A 21,055-nucleotide genomic window follows, 5' to 3' on the forward strand; every position below is an offset into this window, starting at 1 on the left:
TATGATAGTGGTCCAAAGGATTTTTTCTGACAATAGTAATATTGCACTGTTTGTAGAGATTAATCTGTAGCAATTTTTATAGAAAGGTAAAAGTGCTAATCCTCCCCTACCTGTCTCCCTCCATGAGTCCAAAAGACCATCTTGAGTTGGATTGGATAACAGTAGGTTTGCCTGGCTGGAAGTGGAGTGGGCATGCCATGTAGCAGAAAAACCTGGGAGAGGCAGAAGGCCATCTTTAATTTTACATTTCTAAGATGACGACAACAAGTAGGGATGATAAATATTTGCCAGGGGATGGATCTGTTACAAGTAAAGGGGGGATTATGTGGGGCTCAATGAAATCTGAGAGTTGGAATAGACATTAAAACTTATTGAAACAAAAGCTTTTTAGTCTCATCCATGCAGCCCCACCACGTGGTAGATTTGTCTGTAATTTTGCTAATTGTAGGCCGCTTTACCGCCTGCTTATGTATTTTTAGAATGGCAAGAGTAGTTTACTTTTTACTGTAATAGTTCTGTTTTTCAAATTTAAACTAATGCTCCTGTTGAGTAATTTGAAATAAACTACTGTATTTCCTCTATCTTGGAAATAAAGGCTAACTGATTGTTATATAGCCTCCAGTAAGGCATTATGGATATCTTGGGCCCAAAGGTCAGCAAGAACTAGCTACCTACTTTGAGAGACATGAGGTTTCCTCCTGAAACTGCCTCTGGCTGTCTATCAAAGTATTTTTGAAAAATGTAAAACCCCTGTATGAAGGCAGTTCTTGATCAGCCAGGTTATACAAATGTCCATAGAACGACAAAATTATAAAAATGTAGTACTGAAGGAAGGGACCTCAGGAGGTCATCTAGTTCACTCCTGCACTGAGGCGGGACTAAGTATTATCTAGACCATCCCTGATAGGTGTTTGTCTAACTTGTTCTTAAAAACCTCAAATAATGGAGATTCCATAACCTCTTTAATTAATTTGTTCCAATGCTTAACTATCCTTACAGTTAGGAAGTATTTCCTATTGTCTATAAATCTTCCTTGCTGCAATTTAAGCCCATTACTTCTTCTCCTGTCTTCAGTGGTTGAGGAGAATAATTTTTCACCATCCTCTTTATAACAATTTTGAAGATGATTATCCTGTCCCCCCTCAATCTTCTCTTCTACAGACATAGCAATCCTTTTTTTAAAAAAAAAAGTATTTTCTTGTAGGTCGTCTTTTCTAGACCTTTTATCATTCTTGATGTTTTCCTCTGGACTTTTTCCAATCTGTCCACATCTTTCCCGAAGTGTCGTGCCCAGAACTGCACACAGTACTCCAATTGAGGCCTTATCAGTGCTGAGTAGAGTGGAAGAATTACTTCTTGTGTATTGCTTACAACAGTCCAACTCTCCTTTATCCCAGAATGATATTTGCTTTTTTTGCAACAGCATTACATTGTTGATTCATATTTAGTTTATGATCCACTATAGTAACCCTCAGATCTTTTTCTGCAGTATTCCTAGGGAGTCATTTTCCATTTTGTATTTGTGCAATTGATTGTTTCTTCTTAAGTGGAATACTTTGCATTTGTCCTTATTGAATTTCATCCTATTTATTTCAGACCATTTCTTCAATTTGTCAAGAGCATTTTGATTTCTAATCCTGTCTTCCACAGTACTTTCAACCTCTTCCAGCTTGGTATCATCCATAAACTTTATAAGTGTACTCTCTATGCCATTATCCAAATCATTTATGAAGATATTGAATAGAACTGGATATTGAAGATATTGAATAGAACTGGATCCAGGTTAGATTCCTGCGTAACCGCACCCTTTCATCTTGACTGTGACCCACTGATAACTACTTTCTGAATAGTTCTCCAATGAGTTGTGTACCCACCTGATAATAGGTTTGTTTAATCTATATTTCCCTAGTTTATTTATGAGATCATCTGAGATATTATCAAAAGCCTTATTAAAGTTGAGATGTACCACATCTACTGCTTCCCCCATTTCCACAAGGCTTGTTACCTTTCCAAGAAGGATATTAGGTTGGTTTGACATGATTTGTTCTAAATACATCTATGGTGACTGTTATTTATCACCTTATTTCCTTGTAATTGCTTACAAATTGATTGATTATTTGCTGCATTATCTTCCTGGGTACCAAAGTTAAGTTGATTGGTCTATAATTACCTGGAATGTCCTTATTCCCCTTTTTATAGATAAGTACTATATTTGTCCATTTCCAGTTCTCTGGGATCTCTCTTGTCCTGCGTAAGTTCTCAAAGATCATTGCTAATGGCTCAGAGATTCTTCAGCCAATTCCTTAAGTATTCTAGGATGCACTTCATCAGGCCCTGCTGACTGGAAGACCAGTAACTTGTCTAAATAATTCCTAATATGTTCTTCCCTGTTTTAGCCTCAGATCCTACCCCATTTACACTGAAGTCCACTATGTCAGTTGTTTAATCACTGCCAATCTTTTTGGTGAAAAATGAAAGAAGGCATTTAACACTTGGGCCATTGTTGTGTTTTCTGCTATTGCCTTTCATGCATCATTGATTAATAGTCCTACCCTCTCCTTGGTCTTCCTTTTGTTTCGAATGTATTTATAAAATGTTTTCTTGTTACCCTTTATGTCCTTAGCTAGTTTAATCTAACTTTGTGGCTTGGCCTTTCTAATATTGTCCCTATGAGGTTGGTTTATATATATATCTTCATAATTTGACTTAGTTTCCACTTTTTCTATGACTCTTTTTTTTGACAGGTTTCAGAGTAGCAGCCGTGTTAGTCTGTATCCACAAAAAGAAAAGGAGTACTTGTGGCACCTTAGAGACTAACAAATTTATTTGAGCATAAGCTTTCATGAGCTACAACTTTTTGAAGATCACTGAAGATCTCTTGGTTAAGTCAGAGTAGCCTTTTACCATACTTCCTATTTTTCCTATGCATTGGGATAGTTTGCTCTTGTGACCTTAACAGTATCTCTTTAAAAAACTGCCAACTCTCCTGAACTCTTTTTTCCTTAGGCCACGTCTACACTACCCGCTGGATTGGCGGGTAGTGATCGATCTATCAGGATCGATTTATCGCGTCTAGTGTAGACCAAATAAATTGATCCCCGATCGCTCTGCCATCGACTCTGGAACTCCATCACGGCGAGAGGCGGAAGTGGAGTTGATGGGGGAGCGGCAGCCATCGATCCCGTGCTGCGAGGATGCAAAGTAAGTGAATCTAAGTTGATCTAAATACGTTAACTTCAGCTACGCTATTCTCATAGCTTAAGTTGCGTATCTTAGATTGATTCCCCCCCCCCCCCAGTGTAGACCAGGCCTAACATGCTTCTTATGGGATCTTACCTACCAATTCTCTGAGTTTGCTAAAGTCTGCCTTCTTGAAGTCCATTGTCTTTATTCTAATATTTTACCTCCTATCATTCCTTAGAATCATGAACTTTATCATTTCATGATCACTTTCACCCTTGCTGCCTTCTGCCTTCAAATTCTCAACCCGTTCCTCTGTATTTGTGAGAATCAAATTATAACAGCCTTTCCTCTACATGCTTTCTACACTTTCTTCAATTAAAAAGTTTTTTTCTAATGCATTCCAAGAACTTGTTGGCTAGTCTGTGCCCTGCTGTGTTATTTTTCCAACAGATGTCTGGGTAGTCGAAGTCCCTCATCACCAGCAAGTCCTATACTTTGAATGATTTTGTTAAGTCGTTTAAAAAAGCCTCATTCACCTCTTCATCCTGGTTAGGTGATCTACAGTAGACCCCTACAATGACATCACCATTATTTTTTTACCCTTTTTATCCTTCCTCAGAGCCTTTCAACAGGTTTGCCTCCCACTTCTGTCTCAACCTCAGTCCAAGTGTGTACATCTTTTGATCTCCTAGGCAACATCTGCTCCCTTTTTTCCCTGCCTGTCCTTCCTCAAGAAGCTGTATCCTTTTGCACCGATGTTCCGGTCATGTGAATTGTCCCACCAAGTCTGTGATACCAGTTATGTCATAATTATATCATACTTAGCTACTTCTTCATTCTGAGTCACTGTGAAACTGTCTAGTACATCTCTCGGCCCATGCTGCTTCCCGCAGCCCCCTTGGACCTGGAGCTGCGAACCGCGGCCAGTGGGAGCCAGAATCGGCCGAACCTGCTGACGCGGCTGGTAATCAAACTGGCCCGGCCCACCGGGAGCTTTCCCTGAATAAGTGGCGGACCGGCTTTGAGAACCACTGGTTTAAAGAACACCATGGTTTCAGTGCTGAGTAAAACAAGAATACAGTTGATGATTATCAACGGCCACTATCCTTTCCTCCAAGTCTTCCTCAGTGTCATCTTTTATTGAAACTGTAAGAATACAATAATATATAACATTATATTTCGTGCCTTCTAACTCCAACCAAAGCTCTCTCCTACACAATTATAGGAAATATGACAGTAATTGCTTACTGGTAGATGGGAAAATAGTGCTTTTGGTTTTTGAAAAGCCCATTCTAGAAGAAAGCAAGGATGGGTAGCTATCAAACATAAAATCAAATGTCTTTCATGTGCCATAATTTGTGTCCTGAATTTAGCCTCCCTTTTTTTGATTCTTCACTATCTTAGATCAAGCTTTCTCTAGCATTGAGAGATAACAGAAGGTCTAAAGAAAAAAAATTGTTTGTTCACTCAGGCAGATTTCCCCCTCTTAATTACAGCTGTATTTATTAGCTAATGGTTTCAATTGTGCCTGTGTTATATTTCAATATCTGGCACTGGTAAAACAATACTTTGGGATACTGCATGTCTGTATCATCACCTTCACTTTGTATCTTTGCTCTAAGTCTGTCTTTTGGAAGAAAGTTAACTTTATTGAGGGAGAGGAGGGGAACAGGCTGAGCACTCCAACAAAAGTAATTTTAAATGCTGACTTTAATGTGATTGCATTGTCAATGAAGCGTAGAACTACAGTCTGGGAAAGAAGGAAAACAAATTGTTTTGACTGTTCTAAGCCTTCCTCTGTATAAAAACTGGTTTCTAAGGAGCAAACACTTACTGTAACAATTGCTTATTTTAAAGAAAAATAGCCAATGCCACCATTCTAAATGAAAGCATCAAGTCAAAATCTCATGCTTCAGGACATCAGCTTATCACTATAGAGGTCAGAAAGGAATGTTGCTTTATAGACAGGATAGAACAATTGGCCATGTGCATTATAGAATCTTTTCACTTTCCTCTGAAGCATCAATTACTGGCCACTGCTGGAGGCAGATACCATACCTGGAACATTTTTTTAAAAAAATAATTACTATCGTATCCTACAATAATAGCTCCACAACCCATTCTTGTATCTCAGTTGTAAACTCTAGTAATTAGGACCATTAGTGTAGAATATTGTTATAATTGTAGAAGATAGGATTAATATTCTGATGCAGAATGACAATCCTATATTTCTATAAAACTAAAATGCATGCTGAGAACTTCGTTTATACCATAAGACATTTTCATTCCTCTGTAGGAGAGTGAGGCAGTGCTGTGCAGAGTATATAGTTGGTGCACACAGGACAGGTCCCGTACACAGCTTAGAGACAGGTCTTTATTTGCCAACATTTTCCCCCCAGTTAGAAAGCCAATCGACCTTTGTGATGAAAATTATTAGGATGATTAATCTTATACATTACAGCACAAAAATGTGCTTAACTCCTCACAATACAGATAAAACATGTTCACTACCCTGTGGAACTATTTGTAGTCATGACACAAGTAGAGGGAGTTGAAAGAGATTAATAATTTTGCGGGTGGGAAAGTAGTCTCTTTTTGAGGTTTTTTTTAATTGAAAATTTAATTTCTTGACAATATTTTTGGTAAATAAATTGAAATTCAGAAAATTTCAACTGGCTCTACAAAGTCATCAGCCATGCAACTTGCCTTGGCCAGGGCTGTAGTAGGTAGGTACAGGATAACAGGGAGCGGGTTTGGGGGTTTTTATTTTATGTTTTAAAGCAGGGCATTTATTATATCAATGGTCAGCAGAATGCACATAATCCAGATCCTCCTAAATATTCAGTGATAGTGTTTCAAAGGCTCTTCTATACAGTTTTTTTTCCCAAATAGCACATCTCTAGGCCTGCATTCCTGTGCCAGAACTTACCTGCTATTGTCTATTCCAGAACACTTCCTTCCTTAGAATCTGGAAGGTAAGGAGAGCAGTCCGTTATATTGTGATGTTTAGATGGTGTATTTTAAATGTTTGAAATATGCACCCAGAGCACTGGAAGGGCCTACACTGAGGCATCTACAAAATCTTTTTAAAATATTGCTAAAAATATAGGAAAACATATTTTCCAATATGTTATGATATTATAAATACACAATTTAACAAAATTTTGTATTCAGTTTATAGTCTTCGAGTTTAAGGCCAGAAAGAGGCCACCAGATCATCTTGTCTTATCTCCTGTATATTACAGGCCACTAAACACCACCCAGCCACCTCCTCCCCTTCCCTCCCATCCCATCCAAAGCCTAAAAATCAGACTTTGGTCAAAGTATTGCAGCCCTCAGAGGAATCTGTTATTGTGTGCTACAGGCAAAGAACAGGAGGGATTTAGGTGCACCAATGCCCATGGCCCCTACAATGGCAGTGAATTGATATAGCGAGATATACACAGAAGATCCTTTGCTTTCCTATTGTTAGCAACATGATCATAGGCTTTTCCAAAGCCTTAGAAAAATACAGTTTGTTTTTGGAAGGGGGCAGGATGAGATTTTTTTTGGTGTGTGGTTTTTTTTTTTTTCTTTTATTTCCCATCTATTTCTTTTTGCATCTATTGGTATTATCGTGTTTTCAGCTGCAGAAAGGGATGCACTAACCCCTATCCATCAGCGGTAAGCACAGTACAGAGTGGAAGAAATAAGTCCCCATTAATAGATGTTTTGTGAACTGTGAACATACATTTTGTGGGCAGGTAAGCTGGAGGTCCCCTGGTGTTCCTCAGGCATCTTTGTGGAGAATGCGAAATAAAATACTGCTATTTCACATGCGGTATTCAGGTATCCAGTTGCTGATTAACTGTATCACTTCTAAAAATCTTAGGAAGAGGATAATGTATTTCAGGGAGATTTAGAGGTGTTCCAGGAAAAGAAAAAAGAAAGATACGACATGAAAGATAGTTTATGATGGAGCACAGACATGGGTGTGAACAGACAGTAAAAAACACAAACACATAGTGCAAAGTCCTGCCAACTTCCCATTGACTTCCTTGGCGCTCCAGTGAGTATACACTCATTCTCTATGCATATATCTACACTGTATTTAAAAAAAACCCACTGCAGCGAGTCTCAAAGCCCAGGTCTACAGACTCAGGCTCATGCTACAGTGCTAAAAACAGCAGTGTAGACATTGCAGCTTGGGCTGGAGCTCAGGCTCTGAAACCCACTCCTCTCCCCAGGCATCAGAGCCAAAGCTCCAGCCTGAGCCACAACATTTACACTGTTGTCTATAGCGTCATAGCATGAGTCTGTAGACCTGCACTCTGAAACTCATTGCGGGGGTTTTTAAGAAGCAGTATCGACATATAATATAGGTCTCTGAAAAATGGGCTGTCAGGGAAATCTCTGATTGATTGGCCAGTGATGATACATTCAATTTCTTTGCGTGTTCAGCCAATATTCTCTTTTGTCGGTCATCTTCTCGTGTTTCAAATATTTAATGTGGCCTCAGACCAGAACATGAATGAGGGTAAATAGCATTCACTCCCATTTTACAAGTTAGGTAAATGAGCCACAGAGATTAGGTAACGTGATTAATGTTGGGAAGTTTGTCATAGAGTTGGGAATAGAATGCTGGTTTCTTATGCAGTGATAATAATAATACCTAGCTCTTACATAGAACTTTGTATCAGTAGAGCACAAAGTGCTTTGCAAAGGAGGTAAGTATCATTATCCCCATTTTACTAATGGGGAAACTGAGTTAGTGGGAGACGAAGTGACTTACCAAGCAGGCCACTGCCAGAGCTGGGAATAGAATCCAGGCCCGTGAGTACAATCCAATACTCTAACCATGTTTTATCCACAGTGCCTCTCCAACAATTGCTTTATATCTCTCAGCACCTTCGGAAAAATGGTGCTACTAATGCTCTGTAAAGTGATTTGAGACCTACATATTTAAAAGTGCTATATACGTGCAAAACACTAGAATGAACCACTCTATTGAGATAAAGGCCCTAAGTGCACAATAAACTCCTTACCCCCTTTAGATGCACATTTGTGAACAGCTGTTAAGAAGTGCTGTTCATGTGGAAATACACACACATCTTCATGTCTTTTTAAAGAGTCAGTTTTCAATTTACTTGACCAGCTGGAAATATATAGATAACTTTCAAATCAGTAGCAAGCCAAGAAAAATTCCGTGGACAGATTCTAACATGAAATTAAAAAAAAAAAAAAGACAGATTAACAGCGTTTTAAAGGAAGTATTTCCATTACTCAGAGCTTTACTAAGAAGGACTGAGGATAAGTAACATGGAAACTATAAATTTCCCTATTTAGGATACAAATACACTTGCTCATTAGAGACATAGTAAAACATGAAGTGATTATAAATGGACACTGTTAATACTTCTCTAATGGCACTTTTTTGAGAAACAACTTGTGAGATATTAAATCACAATTTACAGAAATCTATCTGTCCTCAAAAGAAAACAATGATATATAAGTACTGACAACATTATCAAAATACATTTCTTCAAGAACAGAGTGCTTATCAATTAAAAATGTAAGTCAATATAGCTATACTAGATCATTCTGACAGTGAAATTAGTATAGGTATACAAGAATGAGAAGAAAATGCTACATAGAATCACAGAATGTAGGGCTGGAAGGGACCTCAGGAGGTCATCTAATCTATCCCCCCATGCTGAGGCAGGACCAAGTTTACCTAAACTATCTCTAACAGGGGTTTGTTTAAAATGTTCTTCAAAAAAGTTCCAGTGACAAGGAGTCCACAACCTCCCTTGATAACCTATTCTAGTAAGTAACTATCCTTACAGTTAGAACCCTCCCCACCCCTGCCTAAAATCTAACCTAAATCTCCCTTCCTGAAGAGTAAGCCGATTACTTCTTGTCCCACCTTCAGTGGACAAGGAGAACAAGTGATCACAGTACTCTTTTTAATAGCCAATAACATATTTGAATGCTGATATAAGCCCTCCCCCCTCCCCCCAGTCTTCTTTTCTCAAGACTAAATATAGCCATTTTTTAACCTTTCCTCCTAGTAAGGTTTTCTAAACCATTTATGATTTTTCTTGTACGTCTCTGTACTCTCTCCAGTTTGTCTACATCTTTCTTAAAGTGTGGTGTCCAAAACGGGATACCATATTCCAACTCAGACTCATATCCCCCATTTGTATGATTTTCCCTTCCTAATTAGTACTTTGCACTTGTCTTTATTGAATTTCGACGTGTTGATTTCAGCTCAATTCTCCAATTTCTTAAGGCCATTTTGAGTACTAATTATGTCTACCAAAGTGCTTTCAATCCCTCCCAGATTAGTGTCTTTGCAAGACCCCAGGGGATACATCCTGACAGTGCAACGTTAATAACTACTCTCTGAATATGTGTTTTCAACCAGTTGTGCACCTCCTTTCCTGTAATTTCATCTAGATCACATTTCCCTAGTTTGTTTTAGAGACTGTCCTGTGGGACTGTGTCAAAAGCTTTACTAAAATCAAGATATATCACATCTGTTGCTTCCCCGATGTGTACCTAAGGGCCCAATCCTTCAAACACTGACTGCTGGATGTAGTGCTTACTACTAGAGCTGATTGAGAAAAAAATGAATATTTTGAAATTGTGACCAAAAAAAAGTAAGGAAGAAAAATGCTGCTCCTACTAACTGTGGGGAAGAGGTTGTTGGGGCTGAGAGGAGTGGCAAACCCCTCAATGTAGTGGGAGACCCCAGCAGAGAGCAAGTTATGCTATGTTTTACGTGATCCCTCCTTTTCCTTTCCCTTCCCTTCTTCACAACCGGCATGTGGGGGGCTGCTGCTTCACTTTTAGTCTCCCTTCCTTGTTTTGCATGGCATGCAGGGTAGGAGGCCTATGGTGCATCTAGGTCCCAGCTCCGCAGCTTGTCCTGCCCATTTCCCCTGTCATTGGGTAGTGGGGGTGATGTGAGACCAGGTGACCGGCTCCCATCTGGTGGTGGTGTTGGGCGACGGGGTGATACAGTTTGCTTCTCGGGCAGAGTAGCCATTGTCAGTTTCATGCTTCAGTCCTACCCTTCAGCTGGTCGCTGTATCTCCTGTGAGTTAGGGGGCTCAGCTGATCAACTGTTTTGGGGTCTGGAGGGTCTGCCAAGACTATCTAGCTGCTGTGTTGAGTTTTCTCATTATTATTACCATTATTTGCATTTGTTTATTTATATTATTGTAGCACCCTAGAGCCCTAATCATGCACCAAGACTAAGGCACTGTACATAGAACAAGAAGAGAGTCACCCAGTTGAAATGGAATGGGAGACCCACTGCTCTGGGGATATTTAAATTATAGTTTTTGAAGCTTTGGCTGGTTCCAGTGTGGTTGGGAGGTAAAGAATGGTCCCATAAACTACTGGGCTGCTTGGATATGGGTCCTAGGTAGTCACATGGCATGATGAGGGGATTGCATGTATGTCTTGCACATCTTGCATCTGCCCTCATGCCATCTCTCCTATCTGTGGCATGCAGGAAGGGAGGGCTTTCCAGTCAGGCAGGTTGAGGGTGTACAGGTTGGATGACCTTCATGCTCACCCTCAGGTTGATTGTGCATTGGGGGTCATTGGTACCAGTTGAGATCCACATTGGAACAACACTGCTGAGCAGTTTGGGGGTGGTTACCCCAGTTGGTGTCAGCTGACGATAAAGTTACGGCCTTTGTGGTTAACCATGTTATGTTGTCTGTGTTTCATTGTTTCCATGTCTACATCAAGTATTAAATTTTATTAAATGGGATGGCTCAATAGTTAGATGGTGGGAGTTGGGTGAGAGCGAGACAAAATGGTTGAGTCATTCGGATTAAACAGAGATGAGCAGCAGTAGGAGGGGCATGTTTCAGGGGAAGCCTTTTCATGTTTAACTTCCCAGAAATAGGGCAGGCAATGTGGGGAAGTGGGTGCCTAAACCTCCCTTACTGCAATTTAAGCCCATTGCTTCTTGTCCTCTCCTCAGAGTTTAACAAGAATAATTTTTCACCCTCTTCCTTGTTACAACATTTTATATACTTGAAAAGTGTTATCATGGTCCCCTCTCAGTCTTCTCTTCTCCAGACTACACAAATCCATCTTTTTCAATCTTCCCTCATAGGTCATGTTTTCTAGACCTTTAATCATTTTTGTTGCTCTTCTCTGGATTTTCTCCAATTTGTCCACATCTTTCCTGAAATGTGGTGCCCAGACTTGGACACAATATTCCAGCTGAGGCCTTATCAACATGGAGTAGAGGAGAAGAATTATTTCTTGTGTCTTGTTTACAACACTCCTGCTAATACATCCCAGAATGATGTTCGGTTTTCTGGATGTATCAGCAAGACATAAGAAGTAATTCTTGTGGTGAGAAATTAAATAGGAGAGTTAGGTGTAGGCTTTAAAAAACACTTCCACCTCCTTTCTACCTCTATGTCCCTGAAAGAGTGATGCCTGCCAGCAAATCACTCAACAACGGCTGTGCAGTTGTATGCTGTGACTAATGTTTATTATATTTAGCATAATCATCTACATTTTACCTTAGGATCTCCCATCAGTTTACTGCATCCACCTTATCTCATATATAGTGTAAATTCATTGGGGCAGGAACTGACTATACAGTACTTTGTATAATGGGACTTCAGTCCCTGAATGAACCCTTTTGGTGCTACTATAATACAAATAATTTATAATTAATAATTGTCTGTTGGTGCTACATGTTTTTTGAGAATTGAAGAAAACTTTAATGAAAGATTTTTAAAAATCAGTGTAAATCTAATTTTAAAAATAAACATTCACTGCAATGATAGATGCATGGAGCATACGTTGAGATTGAACTAAAAATATAATTTTATTACATGGCAAGTAGTGGTAATATTTTCAGTAACATGGTGTTATTAGTCTACCTTTTAAGATTTGTTTTTGTTTGCAACCTCCAAACTCTTTAATATAACCACAAAGAAATAATAGCTCAAACAAGCTCCAACATGCAGTAGGTGCACTTAAAATGCTCCCACTGGTTCTAGAGATATCAGTTTTGGTGGTGATATTCCCCATTTCATGTATAGGAAATATCCCTGGAGCTGATACCATCTGTAGAACTGGAATGAACTTTTAAAGGGCACCCAGGTATCTTGCAATATTGTGAAACTATATAACCATGTTTCCCCCAACCTCATCAAATGGAGACAATTATGCTGAAAATAATACTTATGTATGATCTCACGCAGACTGTGTAAATGCTAAACTCTGCTCCTCACTACACTTCTCCAGTGCAGTCAGCTGCACACACTTTCATGCCTTATTCACATGATGGACGGGAAAGGAAATTGTTTGGCTTGTTGGGTCCCCTGGAGTTATTTGAGTTTATCATGACACACAGGGCTTTCTTCACATCAAATACTTCAACTTCATTTGTGTTTGTTTCAGAAGAACACATTTCTGGACATTGCAGAAGGACACATTAATGGCTCTGGTAGTCAACATAGTCATGAGGTGGCCTGTTTTGCATGGTGCCATATTACCACTGTCAAATACAACAAGAACAGTGCTGCTGAGGACGTTGCACACTGAGGCATAGGACACATATTAACTTTAGACCATAACCCTCCTCCCTCCCATGTCCGTGATGGTGGGTGTAGAGTTTGGTCAAATTGACAGGGAGATGACTAGTCCTGAGGGGACACGGGGAGTAAGAGTACTCACACTCCGATCACACTGGAGCCATGTACGTACCCCTTGGCCCTGCCTCTCCTTGTGCCTTAGAATGCACATGGAAAATGTGATGCAAGGGAGAGGAGAGCTTTCTTTGCTTCCATTAGTCCCTACTGGCTAAAATAAGGGGGAGGGGGCATTGGGGGACCAATTAACTCTCATAGGCCACATTTACAGCCCTCCTAGGCATCCAATGGCCATTTCATTGCTGTTGCTGAACCTGCCCTCTGTCCTGTAGTTGAGGCACTGCTGAGCTGCATTTCTGACCAGACTGACAATTTTGGGATCAGAAAGGGATTTTTTTTCTAAGGGCCAAATTGACAGGGTATCCAGAAGGAGGGGGATGTTGCCTACCTTGTGCAGCAACCTGAAGGCCATGTTTTAGGTAAACAGCAATGTGAGGAAGTAATTGAGAATGCCTCATTCATTGCAACTCATGACCGGTGTTTAGTGCAGCTGAAAGACTGAAAGGGCTGTTTCCTCTGGTAAACATGAATGAGAGATCCCAGCTGTGGCTGGTATTAGCCTATCAGAAGGGGAAACCTTAACTGTTTTGCAGATGGTGGTACCCTCATTTCTCCTTGTGGGTGGAGAGGTGAGAATATTTAGAGGTGGACTGAGTCCTTTTGGTTGTACATTCTAAAGTCATTTAACCTCTCACTGTCATGATCATCTGAGTATTTTGTCATGTGCACACTTGTGTCAACACACTTATTGTGTCATCACACACTTATTAGCTGAGAGGGAAAAAAATGAACATGACTGTAAAAATCAGTTTAACTAATCTGGGACCACAAACCCTAAACTATTATAATCATAAGGATAGGTTTATTGCATAGGGGCACTACTGGACAGAATTAAGGTTTCTTGGGATTTTTTTGTCTTTCAATATAGGCCAATTTTTTTAATGGATATGTAAAGTTTGGCTCTGAAAGTTTTGCACTTAAGTGGCCTGATTTTCTAAAGTTCTGAGCATCCAGAATCTCCGACTGAATTAAAAAAAAAATCTTGCATATAAAATATATTTCCATACAATCCAAAAACAGTCTCTCTTCACACACATCTTATTATGGCTGTGTGTGCACTCATATGGAATACACTTGCTTTCACGATTACAAATACGAGGTTACGTTTTTTTATATCGCTCCAAAATGATTAATTCCTACACTTTGGTTCAGCAGTTTTAGACTGTGTTATATTAGTAGATGGAATTGATAAATGTGCATATAGAGTTTTGGTTGGGTGCTCTAAAAAAATCAAAGTAAAGAAATATAAAAAAATGCACTGATAGAATCAGCAATAGGGTCCTGGAACTTGATCTTTGAAAAAATCTCATCACATTTTGGACAAGTTTCCTTGTCAGAAATCTATTAATGCTGGAAGGAGGGGAGAAGATACCTCAGTATTGATGATAAGCCAATGGAAGTTTGATGCGTCTGCAGTTTTTATGATATTTGGAACCTAATAGATTGCAACCATTTCAGAGCAGCAGTAGCTTTTTGGTCAGTCACGAGCACCTTTAGAGCTTTTAGTTTTCACACTGTGGAACTAGACCAGCTTTAAAGATTCCAGCTGGGAATATTTTGTTCAGTCAGGGATTTTCTGAAAACAAGAAGAAAATGCAAGCTGAGGGGAGTGCCAAAAGAACAGGTTAGATTTCAACCAATGGGTTAAAATTACTTTTCACAACTAATACCATTTCAAATGCATGCTGTGTATTTTTGAGGGAGGGAGTGACAGAAAGGGAATCCTCTATACCAATTGGCTAGACTCTATCAGCTGCAGTTGAGCTCAAGCTGCTGCTAAAGAGCAGTATTGATCTGAAGGGTAAATGTGTAGGGACCCACAGAGAGAGATACAGTCATTTCTGAGAAGGAAGACAACCTCTTCCAGTAAGAAAGTGTTTTCTACCTGTCTGCCTTGCCTGTGAGATCCTTTGTGAATGAAGGGGGACACCAGAAAGGGCAGTTTGTTGCCACAGTGATTTAGAGAGAAAAGGTATTACCTCAGTACAAGCTACTGTGCATGCTGCTGCTGCTCTTGCTGTTGCTGCTGCAGTTTCATCTAGCAGGTAAGGTTTTTTTGCCTTTTTTTGTTTGTGATTGCATCTTGTGATTGCATCTATTATTATGTACAGGATTCATAAACAATGCATAGAAAGATATCAAGTCTGTTTAGAAGCTGGAGCAGCATACACGAGAAATCTGATGTCTGAATTAGCAGGTTGTTTTCCCTTTGCTTTTGTTATTTGGAATCAGAAAACTTCAATAAGTTCTAAACAAAGTGAATAAGTCTTTGGTCTCCAGGAGATGATGTTAAAGGGAGGGGAGGGAGAAGGAGATTTCTCTGCCCCTTGAAATCTTGCAGGTGCTTGACTATTAAAGGGTTTGTTAAGTGGCTTTAAAACACATAGGTATGACACGCACATATATAACTGGTGGCAAGTAGAGCAATTCTGCCAAATATTAAGATACTGTGCAAAATCTGTTGGAAAGTATATATAAATAAGGTATACTGCAAAACTTGAGTAGATCAGGATTTCATATATTTTTAAAATTCAGTCTCTTTAGGGGCTGGGGTGGGGGAGGAATGGGGAAGCTTTAAAGAGATATGTTCTATTAAAGGAAGAGTGCAAGACAAAATAATTTGACTTGAAACAACTTTTGAAACAACCTGATAAATCTTTTGTTGTTTTCTATTTTATTTAGAACTAGATTACAGAATTAGTTTCATGGCAAGAAATTAATTCAGCCTTGGTAAATAAGGTATCGAAATGCAAGCTTTGATTTATTATGGTCTATGTTTCAAAGTGATCATGTACAAATAGTCATGTGGGTGATAAGCAAAATATACATAATCCTTAAATAAACATTTAAATTAACAGTTTAGCACTGAATTGCAATTCATGCCTTTTAGATACAAGCATGCCTTTCAGGTAAATTAACATGTTTTTTCTGTATCTTTCTTTCTTGATAAATATTTCTTGAATAATTGTTTTTTAAATGAAAAGTAGAAATGTGATGAGTTTAGTGACTTTGGTATCTTAGTTCTAAGATGTTTTCTAGATTACATTATGAAACATACATGTCTCTCCTATTTGGAACATGATTTTCACTGCAGGGATAGGTACTGTTGGACTTTTGCGCTAATTCCATGATCTTCTGTGATGATTCGCAGATTTTTTTCATATAGTGTGAAACATATGTACAGGGAGCTAAATAAAAAAAGGCACTATTTCAGTGCTGGATAACACCCAAAAGCAATTTTTGTTTGTCCCCCGCCCCCAACATTTAAATTGCACTGTGTATTACAAAAGCATAACAATTCAAGCAAACTGAGCAGGTGTAATAATGCAGAGGCTCATCAGATTTCAGATACAAATGACATCAGAAGTAAAATATTTCAGTGAAACAAGGGGTTTAGAATTCAAGCTTTGAGATTCATGAACTGGTCAAGAAGTCTTTATTTCATTCCTGCCAACACCTTATTAGCCATTTCATTTATCACATTTTACTGTTGAGCAATTTCCAGGATTCTTACAAAATTTCTCCTCAGAACTGAGAGCCAGATGGTTACACTACAAAATCATAAGCAATTAATTGCTGAAATTGATTTGGAGTGCTCAGGTACATACAGTATCAGCACATAAACTAGAGGCTTACATCTTAACTAATCAAACTAGTTGCCTTATGATGTTCTGTGGTGAGATGAAAGTGTCCATTCTGGAGAAGGTATGGAAAACATATACTCTCTCTTCTGATAAGAAACAAAATGCTTTAATGTGAAAAGCTTCCTTGGAAAATAGCTCATTTGCCTTTCTCATAGCTATCATTAAATTACATATTTTGCTGCCTAAACTTTACTTTATCTGGATACATTTGCTAAAAAAAGAAATCCGTATTTATTGCTAAATCTATGGCTTCTGGTGGATAGCATTGCAGTTGGAGATAGTACAGTCTCCCACCATTTATGTTATATTCACAAACAGTAGAAGGAAGTTTGCCCACTAAGAATGTTCAGATCCTCCTAGCCCACCACTTTTAGAGCCATATAAGAAAAAATAGTATCTGTAAGATGTGCCAAATCAATATGACAGTGTTGCACTACTGTATTCAGCTTCATATTCTGGAACCATCTCTGGGGCTCTTCTCTTTCCAAACAAATCCCACTAACAGCCATAAATATTCAGTGGTTAGAAACCAGTTTTTAGGTAGGAAAACACATATCCATTCATATAACAGTTTTTTCAAGCCTTAAATAACTCATCACTTCAATGATGGTGTTGGAAATGGGAGTGAATTCCAAAAGTTTATGGACTACAAAGAACCTAAACTATCCCCAAATAATCTTTAGATATATACTCCTTTATTCTCCCCAATATTTAAATGATTATAATGACCTGATATGTCCATGTCGAATATACTTTGGCATGTTGAGAGAGAGAGAGAGAGAGAGAGAGAGAGAGAGAGAGAAAGTGTGCGTGTGTGTGTGTTTAGAGAAGAGAGTGTGTGTGTGAGAGAGAGGGTTCTAAATTTCAACACTCATTACCTCCTTCCAGAAACTGTAGGTATTATGGTCACACTTTACATTAAGGGTACATTTTGTAAATATTTTATAAAGAGTTAATAAATGATTAATAGATGTTTTAATAAATAATTATTATAGAATCGAACAGCACAATAGGCTGCATGTAACAATGGCTTATAACAATCTATAACACATAACTCATGTTTGTAACATGCTTAACACAAATATTAATCAGATACTAAACCTTTATACATTGTTCATAAATATACCTTTAAGATAAAGTGTGACCAATATAACCTACATGATATATTCAGAAATGCGTTATTGAAATAAACATTCAATAACTCTAATATTAGAACAAAAGAGTTGGAATTATGTTAACTGTCTTCACACAACTCTCATGTGCTGATTAGGCATAGTTAGGCAAAGATATGTGTGCACATATCTGCATCTGTTATACATTAACACATGTAGCCAACTGTATGATTAGTAGTTGTGTGTGTACACACACATAAATGTCATTTATGGGCCTGATTCAAAGTCCATACATCTCAATTCAGAGACTCTTGTTAACTTTAGTGAGCATGGATCAGGCCCAATGTACATAAGAAGTAATTAAATCTGACAATATGAAAAAATATGAATATATGGAAGGCAATATTTTATCATGCTACGGATAACTGGCCATGGACACTAACTTTCTTTGAGAAGGCTGTATATAAGAATAGAATTTCTTAGATTTGCATAATCTTGAAGATGACAATATCTGCTCAAACAAAATACCCCACTTTGTTCTTGAATATTTTGGTGTGGTGTGTGCATATACACTATACATATCTATTTCTTGGACAGATGTCATGTACCACAATAATTTGAAACTGCCATAATTAAAAACAAAAGTTCTCTTACAGTAAAACAGATTTTCTCTGAAAGCTATTTTTGTGTCTTTTTTTTCCCTAGTGGTCCTAACAACATATGCTAACTGCTGACATTAACAGCAAAATTCTGTGTGCATTGCCTGATAATTCCAAGTTTGATTAAAGTTAAGTGCTATCTCTGTGAATATATTATATAATTATATGTAAATAGCATTGGCAATACCAGATATCAAGCAGGGTATGAAACAATTTTGTGCTTGGAACTTCATTTCTGACTTTGGTAATACAACACAGTTGTCCAATTTGCACTTACATGGTTTTTTTTAAAGAATCACAACTTTTACCTTTAGGGCTGTTTCTGTTAGGAAATCATATTGTTTCTCTGTCATGAACAGAAAATTGTTTTCTTACTCTCTTTGTTAACAAGGTGATTATAGCCAGAATGTGATTATAATTAAAAAAAAAAAAAAGTGAAATACCTGCAGTGTAGATCTCCTCATCAGTTCATCGAAATCTACATTAAACATCATTAATTAAATTACAATCCAAACAAGTGGGGAAGAAAAATACTTCTATAAGAACTAAAATGTGTTTTTTAATTAAATACATTGGTAAATTTTAATTTTTCTACTCACCTAATCAGGCACATGTTAATTTCATTTCCACATTATGTCATTCATTTATGACAGGTGAAATATTTGAATGTACAAAGTGCAAACTTAAAATTCAGAGATGGGTGGAAGGTGGAAAGAGAATAAATTAATGTAGATCCAGTAGCATCGGGATTTTTCATAATTTAATTGTGGCTTTTCTGCTCATGGGTAAATGAAGAAAATCGTAATACTTATACACATATCTGCTGCTCTTAAATTATGTGTATGTATCCACAGAATCACTGCATAACCAGTTTCTAAACCATTGCTTTATAAAGTGCTTGTATATGATAGGTGCTCTATAAAGCCAAATTCTATTCTACTTGAAAAATGACTTAGGAAATGTGTCCACTTAAAGCAGGGGTGGGCAAATTATGTCCCGGGGGCCGCATCTGGCCCTCCAGACATTTTTAATCTGGCCCTCGAGCTCCCGCTGGGGAGCAGGGCTTGCCCCGCTCCGCACAATGCCTGGAAGTAGTGTTATGTCCCCTCTTGGGCTCCTATGCGTAGGGGCAGTCAGGGGTCTCTGCACACTGCCCCCACACCAAGCGACGGGGCAGCGCGCGCTGCCTGGCCACACCTCCATGTAGGAGCCAGAGGGGGGACAGGCTGCTAGTTCTGGGAGCTGCTTGAGGTAAGCGCCGCCCGGAGTCTGCACCCCTGACCCCCTCCCGTGCCCAAGCCCCCTGCCCCAGCCCTGATTCTCCCTCCTGCCCTCCGAACCCCTCAGTACCAGCCCAGAGCACCCTCCTGCATCCCCAACCCCTTCTCCCCAGCCCAGAGCCCGCACTGCCAGCCAGAGCCCTCACCCCCTCCCGCACCCCAACCCCTAATTTTGTGAGCATTCATGGCCCGCCATACAATTTCCATACTCAGATGTGGCCCTCGGGCCAAAAAGTTTGCCCACCCCCGACTTAAAGCATTGGTGTGTATAAAGAAGAATGTGCGTGTATACCTACAATTAAAGTGGACACACATACTCTTTAAGTGGAGACTTCTTTATGAGTCATTTTTTAAAGTAGAATAGAATTTGGTTTTATACAGCACCTATCATACTCAAAGTATCACAAAGCATGCTGGTCATAGAGGCTGAATAGACAAATGATGTTAAGAAGGCATGTGGTGTAAGGCACTGTACGCTTTGAAAAATGCCACATGATCTTCAGCTTTTACTTATCTAGCTGACAATCAGAGGCAGACCATTTTGGGTTTAACATGTTATATGAAGAATGACACCTCCAGCAGCACAGCCATGCCCCCTTCCTTCCGTGCACGTCCATGTTACGTTGCCTTAAATGTATTGTATAGGAGTCCAGGCCCTGTTGTGACAACAACTTGTCACCATAAACTTAGTCCGACTGGCCTACATTTGAAAACTATATGGTATTTTAAAATATCATCATGTTATAGAAGTAGCTGTGTCCAAAATGTAGGACAACTGATGTGTGTGCACATGTACATTCACACTATCATGTGTTGTGATTCTATCAGCTCTCAGAAAATAATGTTGGCTCCTGGGTTAGATGGGAAGCATCTAAGGAAAAGCTAGATATTTTAAGATGAGGTAGTGGGGACACAGTCAGTATCCCTCTTACATGTGAGCAGTTTTTTAATGCAGGTTCCACCTCAAGAAAGCATGTTCTTAAACTGATCCTTATTCAGTACATCATCTAAATGTGGATTGAGAAAATGTGTGTTTAAGTCTTGAATAGGGATGCTTTCCTGAATTTGGGTTCCCGGTCCCTAACATAGTGTTAATGGACTCTGAGCTGCAAAAAGTGCTATTATTTCAATGAGATGCAAACCCTAACCACTTGTGATCACTAAGGATTCCATAGTACTCTTTGAAATAATAGTAGTGTAAGATCTGGGGTCCTGGCAAAATGTCTGCTTGAGTAATTCTGGCCAATGTTTTAATTTGTTTCAGTGGGAGAAGATATTCTTCTCTTCCTAGCCAAAGCTATTGCTGGACACTCTTAACCACCTACTGTGGCTGCATTTCACTGATGTGTCCAGTGATGCCTCATATGACAATTTGTATATCAGTTGTTTGTAGTTATAAAACACTTTTAGTTCCTATAAACTTTACATCTACTATTTCACTGT

General features: G+C 38.8%; 1 protein-coding gene across 3 annotated transcripts in view; it reads left to right on the top strand.

Annotated features, from left to right (window-relative positions):
- Positions 1-14,713: 14,713 nt before the first annotated feature.
- The window catches only part of CDH12 (cadherin 12), an 822,829-nt gene continuing 816,487 nt past the window's right edge, over positions 14,714-21,055 (top strand). For all 3 annotated transcript variants that reach the window (XM_074944993.1, XM_074944992.1, XM_074944994.1), the window contains exon 1: positions 14,714-14,962. The gene's annotated coding sequence lies outside the window, so the exon portion shown is untranslated. The remainder of the gene's footprint in view (positions 14,963-21,055) is intronic.

The sequence above is a fragment of the Natator depressus genome, chromosome 2, assembly GCF_965152275.1.
Source record: "Natator depressus isolate rNatDep1 chromosome 2, rNatDep2.hap1, whole genome shotgun sequence".
Classification (NCBI taxonomy): domain Eukaryota; kingdom Metazoa; phylum Chordata; order Testudines; family Cheloniidae; genus Natator; species Natator depressus.